The sequence below is a fragment of the Arvicanthis niloticus genome, chromosome 8, assembly GCF_011762505.2.
Source record: "Arvicanthis niloticus isolate mArvNil1 chromosome 8, mArvNil1.pat.X, whole genome shotgun sequence".
NCBI lineage: Eukaryota > Metazoa > Chordata > Mammalia > Rodentia > Muridae > Arvicanthis > Arvicanthis niloticus.
This window is the reverse complement of record NC_047665.1, coordinates 61,565,464-61,576,054: the sequence shown is the minus strand read 5'-3', so window position 1 is coordinate 61,576,054 and position 10,591 is coordinate 61,565,464. Positions and strand designations below refer to the sequence as shown.

The 10,591-nt window shown below is 44.3% G+C and overlaps 1 pseudogene; it reads left to right on the top strand.

Moving 5' to 3' along the window:
- Positions 1-6,997: 6,997 nt before the first annotated feature.
- Positions 6,998-8,788, top strand: LOC143443211 (PRAME family member 3-like; annotated as a pseudogene).
- The last annotated feature ends 1,803 nt before the right edge of the window (positions 8,789-10,591 follow it).

Genomic DNA, 10,591 nt, shown 5'->3' with positions numbered 1-10,591 from the left:
TATTTTGACTTCCCAGGAAGGATGGGGAAAACACCAAGTATGAGAAAACTTTTTTTATGGTAGATGATTATCAGAACTCTGAAATAGATTCAGAGTCAACGAGTGAGAATCCACACTCCAGGGGTTGAGAGCCACACAATGTGGACATCTGACCTGCCCTGGTTCTCACACTCACTCTGTTCCCTGAGTCCAGCAATCATGTATCAATTCACCTCACTCGTTGTTGGCCTTATGCTTCCAGCTTCCAATTTTTTTTTTTTTTTAAAAATTTGTTGAGCACAATTTGATTCACATTGGTTATTATGAGATAAGCAACCTTTGTGAGACACCATGTCATGCCTTCAGAGGCAGTACCATCCAGGACATCATGGAAACGACCATTGTCAAGCTCCCAGACACCAGCAGACAAAGGCATATAAACTCTACTTCAGTGTCATCCCCAAATGTTGAGACCCAGTAAGAGTGGGAACCACATCCTTGGCTTTTAGATTCTCCCTTTCTTGCAGTCTCCTTTGTGTTCTTGTATATGAGTATTTCTAACTTGTGGCTGGTTGACATTTCTATTACATTATTTATTTCTAACATAATTGTGGTGCACTGTGGTATAAGGATATGATAAAAACCAAACCACAGGTATTGATGCAGAATTATATTTGATATTCTAAACAATAGGAGGTCATTTCAGAAGCTCTTTCAGTTGGAGGGCGGTCAGTGGGAAGCAGAGAAAAATTCACCAGAATTGCAGAGCTCCTTAAAACCCAAAACACACACCCAAATCCAGGTTTTCATTTCAACTCTCTCAATTGGAATTTTTTTTGAAGAGTGGAACATGTTAATTTGTTATTCAAAGGTTAAGTCTGATATGTGGCTCCCCTCACCCATGTCTGAGAACTATATCGAACACTGGCTACAATACAAACTCTATCATCCTTCTAGTAACAAAATATCCAACAAAGTTCTCTGGTGGACCCTGTGGAATAGAAGACAGAATCCTTCTTTAAATAAACGTATGCTCTAGGCAGACAATTGAGAACTCAAAGGAAAAACATTGGGATTGTAAGTTCTCAGTGCATGGGGCATGTCCTGGAGATCTCTGTGGTCCTTGGGAACAGAATTGGGCACTCTTTCTCAGGGCAGAATTCTAAAATGTCGCCTTGAAACAGGCTGACTCCATGACAGGCTTTAAATTGGCAGTTTGGGAGACTAGGCCTAAATCTCTGTTTCCAAGAGCTGGGGAAGTTCAGGCAAGTCCAGGCCCTGCCACCTGGCCTGAGGCAAAAACAGTGGGTTAACAATTTCTAGACTTCCTCAACAACAGTTTCCAGCCTCCACTTCCTACTACCCAGCAATGGTTCTGGAAAGTCCTAGGTGTAGTGGGAGGTATTAGAAATGAAGACTGGCTTAACTGCCATGTTCCCACACTAATGCTGGCTACTGGCGGGCTGCCTAGTCCTAGCTGGGTGTCTTTCTAGCTAGCCCCTGTAGAGACCAGTCACCGCGCTTCCAGCTCTGGTTAGCTCATCCCTGAGCCGCTAGTTCCTTCACAGCCATAAACCACCAGGTTGTCTGCAGACCTACCTTTTAGTAACCCAGTAAATCAAAACTCTAGATGCTTAAAGTTAACCAATGGAGATAGATAGATAGATAGATAGATAGATAGATAGATAGATAGAATCTCAATACACAAGATGCCCACACAACTTAGAAAGTTTACCCCGATTTTCCTAACCTTTAGATTTCATGTCTACTTATTTACTTGAAACCATGCGGGTCCACATTCACTGCTGTTTTCTTCCTGGTTCTCTCCCTGTGTGTCTTTGCCTCTCTGCACACTTAGTTCTGCCTCCCCTTTTCTTGTCTAATCATAGGCCTCCCGCTGCAAATAGATTGGGCAGGGAAACTTCTGCCACACCTAGGGGTTGAAGTTTTAGTCTCATAATCAAACTCAAGTTGTTTAACGTTGAGAGAGAGAGAGAGAGAGAGAGAGAGAGAGAGAGTTTATAAATGGCATCGTTTTCAGGTGGCATTACAAGCTAAAATCTAAACATAGAGATAGAATCATATCTCTTTTAGTCAGGAATGATGGTAGAGTACTTTAATTGACAAATTTTATGGACTGATGCCATTTGTATATCATACTGTGTAATTTATATGATTGTTATGGCTTTGTTTAATTTGTATCTGGGAGAAGAGGTTTTTGTTTGATTGTTTTTTTTTTTTTTTTTTTTTTTAGAAAATGTAGTGTAAGGGAAGGTTCTGATGCAAAGGTCTTGTTCCCCAGTTGGTTCTTGATTTGTCAATAAAGAAGGTCAGGGTCCAGTTACTGAGGGGAAGGTACAGACTTCTGGGCCCCAGAAGGAAAAGAGATGCAGGGAAGGAGAGAGGAGTTTCACCAGGCTTGGGAATGGGAAGAACACAGCAACCATGTAAGACCTGGGGTGAAGGGGTAGCTAGGGCCTGTGGCCACCACTACAGGTGGGTGGCCCTATATGTTTGGTAGGGGATAGGTGGGACTAGCCACTAAGTTTAGAGCAGGTAGAGAGACAGAGATAATAAATTGGTAAGGGCATGCTTTTCCAGGTGGGAGTTAGTAACTCTCGGCAATTATGCCTAGAAGGCAAGTTGTAAAGTAACAAACTCTCTCTCTCTCTCTCTCTCTCTCTCTCTCTCTCTCTCTCTCTCTCTCTCTCTCTCTCTCTCTCTCTCTCTCTCTCTCTCTCTCTCTCTCTCTCTCTCTCTCTCTCTGTGTGTGTGTGTGTGTGTGTACGTGTGTGTGTGTGTGCATGTCTTTTATCCTCTGATTCAAGAGTCTCTGGAGTGGGCTGGTAGCTCACTCACCTCATGTAGGCAAAGCCGGGAGGGCCTAGGAGTGCAGCCAACCTTGGGCAAAGGTGGTGGTAGCATTTAAAACTGCACGAAACATAGATCAGTCACTTTAATATCAGGATATACTCAACCCATAGCTGACACAGTTGTCATCTTCACAGGAGCTGCCCAGGGCTGGAAGAAGTTTATGTCCTTGACAGACAGGCCTCACATCACACACTGAAAGATCTTCATCCCTTCTACATGAGGGAAAGCAGAGCCTAGGCAAGAACTCCATGCTTTCCTGCTAGATCCCCTGAGAACCTATATGGATCCTCTGAAAGATCTTACACACACACACACACACACACACACACACACACACACACCCCACATTAACTGGAAGACAATATTCAATTTAGATTTTTTTTTTCCTTTTTTAGGCAGTACATGGGTATGTCTTTGAAATGGGAAGGAAGCATATCTTTCCTCTGTAGGATAAAGTAGGCATATATTTGCTCAAAATTCTCTCTCTTATCTATGTAACACTCTACTCCAGACCAGTGAAAGAAGACCCAATCAGTGCAACTATTTCAGTGTGCAACTATTCCCTTAAGACACTTCAGTCAAACCAAACAAGTTCAAATAAGACTTTTTTTTTTTTTTTTTTTTTTAAAAAAAAAAAAAAAGGACTTCAACTCCTAGGAGCAGGCAAATCACCCCCAAAGGGGATTAGCCAAGGAACAGGCTGACTGCTAGGCCACCGTGCTGGCTCCCTCTGGACTTCAATTTCAGGCATGCTTCCACATGGCTATGTGATGAGCAGGTGTCTCAGTCACAGGGAAGTAGACACAGACAGAGGCCACTCAGTCTCTTGGTGATAGGAGCCATGACAAACACAGCAGCTGGCAGACAGAGCAAGTTTCTTGCAGCTCAGCTCAGCCCATGCTCCCAGAGCATGATGAGTCCCCATGAAGAAACTTAGCAGGAGGCAGGGAATGAGTATGCATCAGATGGATTTCCAGGATAACAGCAAGCTGCCTGTATCACTCTCCATAGACAGCCAATTCCCCACCTCTGTGGATTCTGGCAGAACACAGTCTTGTTGGCTCCATGCCCTAATTCTGTGATTCCAACTCTCTACTCTATTCCTGCTAGATTCTCCCCAGAACCTCAAAATTCCCACCAAGGTCCCAGGGCCTCAGCAAGGTAGTGGTTTCTCCCCCACCCAGTCTTTCTTGATAAGTAAGTCTGTAACACTTCTGACCTTTTCCCCAGGTCCAGGATTTAGCAGATGCAAGCAACTGAAACACCCGAAACCACCCCTGATTAAAACTGGCTCTGTTGCCTTTGAAGCTAACCTAAGACTGACTGCTAGGGAGCCAGGTGGGTCTGATGTTGAAGGCCGAGGGCATGTCTGTTCTGGGGTAGGTGGGATTTATTGATGCACAGACAATCTGATGGAATTTCATTCCCAAGTGGGTTCCAGTCACTTCCCAGGAGCTCTCAAGTGCTAGACTGGGCTATTCTCAGAACGAATACACTGCTACTATGTGTAAAGGCCTGGAATGAGGGCCCAGGGAGACGGGTCATCGCTGGGAGCTTGATGACCTGAGTTTGGTCCTTAGAACCCGTATGAGGCAGGAGAATGAACGAAAGTTATTCTCTGACTTTGCGCTTGTGCTGTAACATGTACTGCTCCTGATAAATTAACTACAGTCTTCCAAAAACTCATGTTTTAAAGGCCGGAATGAACAACCAGAGAAAGAGCAGAATCTGAATAGACAAGGCATGCACCCACGCTGACACAGACAGACACCCCTAGGATTTGGGGGTAGCTGGTCACAAATGAATGTGTCTTGTGGGAGTCACTGGTGTTCATCTGAGGTCTGTGGTGGGCAGAGAGGCTGACCGGCTGGGGGTCACCACTGCCCTTCCCTCTGACTCCTTAATTCATGGTTCACCATTCTTCCATGAGTTGACTTGGTCATGACTGTTAGCATTCCTTCTAGGCTCTGCCCACAGTTACCTGGCAACAGCCAAGTATGCCTGACTCACTATAAAAGGGGCTGTTTGCCACCTCCTCACTCTCTTACTATCTTACTCTCTGTCCCTTCTCTCCCCATTTCCCTGCCCCCTCCACTTGTTCCTGGCCTGCCTCTCCTCTCCCTCTTCCAACGCCCTTCTTCATGCCCTAAATAAACTCTATTCTATATCCATCATGTGGCTGGTACCTCAGGGGGGAAGGGATGCCTCAAGATGGGCCCACAGAGGCACCCCCTTCCACCTCACCAGACTGCACCTCTACCAAACATATCCTGTTTTATTTTTCCCTTTCTTTTTTATAAAACACAAAACTGACCAAGTACACAAGGATGCAACACTAGGAGCCAAGAGGTTTTAGCTTCCATGTCCTTCCTAGCTATTCTGCAGGTCAAGCTGGTAACTAAGGATCTTGGGTTAAGAGGAAGCAAGGGGAAGTTGTTGCTTATCCTAACTGGAAACATCCCCCTGCCTAGTCACTTCCTAAAACAACCCCTAGCAAGTCAGTGCCAGTGAGCATCCTTGGGATGATGTTTTTTAAGAATACCAATCGAGAACCCACAACTACCTTAGGACAGTTTCAAAACTGTCTCAATCCCTCCTGGGAATAAAAGGGTTGTACATATTTATATGAAAAGTGTTGGGGCAACCCCCGCAGCTTTAACCAGACTAAACTGCATTTTCTCCAACCCAGAGCCTTTTGTGCTTCTATGTAGGGCAGTGGCTCTCAGCCTGTGAGTTACAACTCTTTGGCAAATTTCCACCTCTAAATATTTACATTATGATTCATAACAGTAGCAAACTTAGTTATAAAGTAGTATAAAATAATTTTATGTTTGGGGTCACCATGACATGAGGAACTGTATTAAAAGGTCACAGCATTAGGATAGTTGAGAACCACGGATTTAGTAGATTTCTGTAACCGGAGGCCCCTGTAGAGAGCAGGCTGATCTATCTCCTCCCCATGCTCCCACCCCCACCCACAACAGTGTTTGAAACATCAGAATGTGTATGTTTCTTTCAGCTCCTTCACATTTGTCATGGGGGCCAAAGATCACCATGGAATTACAGAAGGATGACTCCCTCAGCCAAGTTGAATGGGAGGAGCACTAGTTGACCAGAGAGAAAACACTGGCTGTCCCCTGTGGTTCTTGGGTCTTAACCTTGTCCCTGCAGAATGAAGTTGAAACAAATCCTTCCCAGTACGCCTGATCTGCTTGTTAGCTGCAAAAGGCCAGGCCACAAAAGAAATGTCCCTTTTAGACAGAACTACAGGAGTATGATGTGTACCAACAGCTCACAGAAGTGAACATGCTTCACCCCACACCACCTGCATTTATCCATCGGTTGAACCAGATTGCCAAATGGTCTTTCAATAGAAAGCCCGGTCACCGTTGGAGTTTCCTCCTGCAGGGGGCGCTGTGGTGCCCATGATCCCTGGTTCTCTAACTCCCATAGAAGAGGGAATTGAGAAGTGCTCTTATGGTCTGGGCCAGAGCACTGAGCAGATCCCGGGTGCCAATCTCACAGAACCCAGAGGAAGCTGTCCTCCCAGAAGCTCTAACCCGAGCAGTAACTTAGGTAAGGAGACAGCAACACCAGCCCCAAACAAGGAGTAACTGGGTCCCACTAGGACCCAGGAAGTAACTCCTGGCTTGGAGCACTGGTTCCTTTCTGTCTGCGCCTGAGCAATGAGCAGATCTTGGGCTCCAGCTCTAACCCCAGTAGTAACACCCACCCCACACAATTCTGATACAACCTAGATAATAGAAAAGACAAGCTCCAGTCAGAGACAGGGCAGGTAGCACTAAGGAGATCCAGATGGCAAAATGCAAGCGCAAGAACATAAGCATCAGCAACCCAGGGTATTTGGCATCATTAGAACCTAGTTCTACACTAGAAAGTCCTGAATTCCCCATATCACTAGGAAAGCAAGATCCAGATTTAAAATCACTTCTAATGACGATGATAGAGGACTTTAAGAAGGATATAAATAACACTCTCAAAGAATTTGAGGAGAGCACAGGTAAACAGGTAGAAGCCCTTAAAGAGGAAACACAAAAATCCCTTAAAGAATTACAAGAGAAGTGCTCTTATTTATCTGGAACTAACATTGAAATATTGTTGGTCCAATGGCTAAGCTCCTGATAATTGGCTACAACTCACAGTTCCTATGCTTTTTGTAGCTCACTGCCACCCACCTCTACCTAGATTCTACACCTGATGGCTGTGTCAGCAAACTGCCATGGGCTCTCCAAAACTCTCATTCCTGCGGGAGATGCATGCATGCTACCCTGGGTCTATGGTATTAGAATACAGTATCTATGACTCCCGGGTGCTTTCTAGAGAGGCAGAATCAATCTACACTGGAACAAGAAACTTATTGGAACTTTGAACCTGATGACTTTGGGAAGTGATTCAGGAAGGGTGGACCTCGTGCCTGTTACCCTGAGATGCTGATGGCTCTCTATGCAGTAAGTAGCTTATCCACACCTCTCTGCATTTACTCGTTTCCTTAGAAGGTCATAAGCATCAGTTGGCACACAAACTGGCATTGGTAAAAAACCTTCCATTTTAGTCAGTGTTCTTTGGCTGTGAAGAGACCCCAACTCTTTTATAAGCAACTTTTATAAAAGAAAGCATTTGACTAGGGCTTGCTTATGGTTTCAGAGACATAGTTCATTATCATCATTGCAGAAAGCACGACAGGCAGGCTTCTTGCTGGAGAAGCAGCGGAGAGCTACATCTTGATCCCCAAGCAGAGAGAGCCTAGGCCCTGTATGGACTTTTGAAACCTCAAATCCCATCCTCAGGAACACACTTCCTCTAACAAGGCTACAACTCCCAATGCTTAAAATCCTTTCAAACAGTGCTACTCCCTGATGACCAAGCACTCAAATAGATGATCTTATGGGGACCATTCTTATTCAAACCACCACAGCTTACAATTTTATAATGCCTGCTTTACCATAAGCCATTTGGTTATCAGAACATTTGCCACCATTCACACGCCCACACTCGGCAAAAAGATTTTACATTGTGTGTTTTTGATCAGTTCTATTCAGTAGCAGGCTGGCTGGGTTTATGGAAAGGCATCACGTTCTCTGGGAGATTCAGGCCATTTCTCTAGCAGTGAGAAATTCAAAGCTTGACTGGGAATCTTGGAGTCACCTCCTTACCCTGCTGGAATAGGACACCTGTCACCAGGGTCTGTGTCTGGACCTGTCTACCTGAACCCTAAGGATGAGCTTCCTGGCTGTTTCCACACTCCAGCAGCTGGCAATCCAGGTGCTGGCTTAAAGACTTGGCTGTGTCTGCTCTGGAGGACCTCCCCAGTGGTTTTCCCGGCACTGTCCAGGGAGGCCTTCATTAATTGGCGCACAAAGACTGTGAAGAGCATGGTAACAACTTGGCCCTACCCCAACCTCTATATTGGCCCCCTTGCGGATATCTTCCAGGCTGTGTTGGATGGAGTGCATTGGCTGAGTGGCCAGAAGATTTGGCCTAGGAGGCGTAGACTGAAAGAGCTCTATTTGCTGGATGTCAAGCATGACTTCCTGGTAATAATGAATCCAACACGGGATCATCTCTGAGTTTCCCAGCCCCAACCAAAGGAGGAAGACTCCACAACAGGGCCGAGGCAATCAATAATTGTTCATGCTGATTATGGCTTCCTGAGGGGGAACTCTCGAACACTGCCGCTACCATAATCACTTTGAGCTGTGGCTCAGTCAGAGATCAAATACAATTTTAAGAAAACGGTACCAAAAAAGAAGGTTGAGTTAGGACAAAGCATTAGATTCTTTGGGATACCATGGGATCTGTAGTTACCTAGAGGTGGTTTTAAGCCACTTGGCATGGGTGCTTTGAAAGAACAGTCTGTGCTCCTAATTCTTTAGGCATCTCTCTAGCAACATGGGATAGATTGTAACTCACAATGTAAAACACCATTGCTATCAGAGTATCAATACTCCAGAACTGCCTCTGGAGTACTGAAATTAAAGTGGCACACAGGCAAAAAAAAAAAAAAAAAAAAAAAAAAAAAAAAAAAAAAAAAAAAAAGAAAGGAAGGAAGAAAGAAAGAAAGAAGAAAAAAGAAAGAGAAATTCAAAATTCGGTGCTACAGCCATGGCCACCATCTGCACTGAAGCCCACACTGGGGAGCCTCTGTCCCCCGAAGAATTAATTACTCCCGAAAGCCAAGGCCTGCAAAAGGCTAAGGAGGAGCTGTTGGAAAGACTCTGGGGTCTAAAGGAGATGTTTCCTGAGAGGGTCTGGTCAGTCGCTGGACCTTTGATCTCTCCTTTGTGGCTCAGAAGATGTACAGATTTTCCAGGGCAGCTTTGTAGGTTGGGACCACTTCCTTCATCATCCTTGTTCATCCTATTGTCTTTTGAGACAGAAAAAGAATTAACAACAGCAACTGCAACAATAGCAGACACTTGGTCAGGAAGAATGCCCGGGGCTCTACACCTCCACCTCCTGGAAAGATCTAGATTGTTACCATGGTATTTGTCCTGATGGGAGAACACTGAAATTAATTTGTGTTTGAACTGCTGATTGTTTGAACTTTTCCTTCTTCTTCTTTTTTTGAATCTTGGCACATTGATCAATTTGAATTCAGTGGGAATTTTCTCCATTTCTCATGGAGAGGCCCCAGGTACACCTGTGCCCTTCATAATGAATGCCCTCCCTTCCTGTTCTCACGCAGCTGCTGGAGTACAGCCGTGTGGAAGGTTATCCCACACTACTCCTTTAATAAATTGCTCCTAAAGAAGTTCTTACATGCCCAGTGTGGGAAAGAAGTAAGCACCCATGACCACTAAGGACTTTTTTTTTTTTTTAAGAATGGAAATGTCTAGAACATGTAAAAAAAAAAAACCGACAAAATCTATTACAGCTATAATGCAAAACAGTTAGCAGGAATCTCTACATGTGCTGGAGAGACCAGAGGCTGGCAGTAGCTTTAGCCAGATGGGGACTGGACAAATCAGGAGTGCATTTCCTCTGCACATTTTGGCTCGAAGAACTGTATGTGTATAAAAAAGAAGTCAGCACTCGCTTTTTGCATTTAAATATTAAAAGAACTCCAAAAAAAAAAAAAAAAAAAAAAAAAAAAAAGGAAATTCCAAACTCTTTGGCATAGTTTAGCCAAGAGAAAACCCTTAGTCTGTATGTGATGGTTTCTATTCCATTGAGGATTTTAAGAAATTTAAGTTTTTATTTAAAGTTTAAAATAGAAACATTAGGCTCAATATTTACCTATTTAGAGAATAGGTTCTTTCTGAGGGACTGTTCATATGTTGATCGCATTATAGATGTTTATTATCTTAGTTAGTGTTTCTATGGCTGTGAAGAAACACCATGACCAGAAAGCAAGTTGTGGGGAATGGATTCATTTGACTTACACTTCCACAGCACTGTTCATCATTAAAGGACATCAGGACAAGAATTCAAACAGGGCAGGATCCTGGAGGCAGGCACTGATGCAGAGGCCATAGAGGGATGCTGCTTACTGGCTTACTTCCCCTGGCTTGCTCAGTCTGCTCTCTTTGAGAACATAGACCACCTGCCCAGGGATGGCACCACCCACAATAGGCTGGGCTCTCCCCTATTAATAACTAAGAAAATGCCTTACAGCTGGATTTTATAAGGCACTTCCTCAAAGTTTCTTCCTTTCAGATAACTCTAGTTTGTGAGACTAGCCAGCACATTTATGTAACATAACTTAGAAACATCCTTG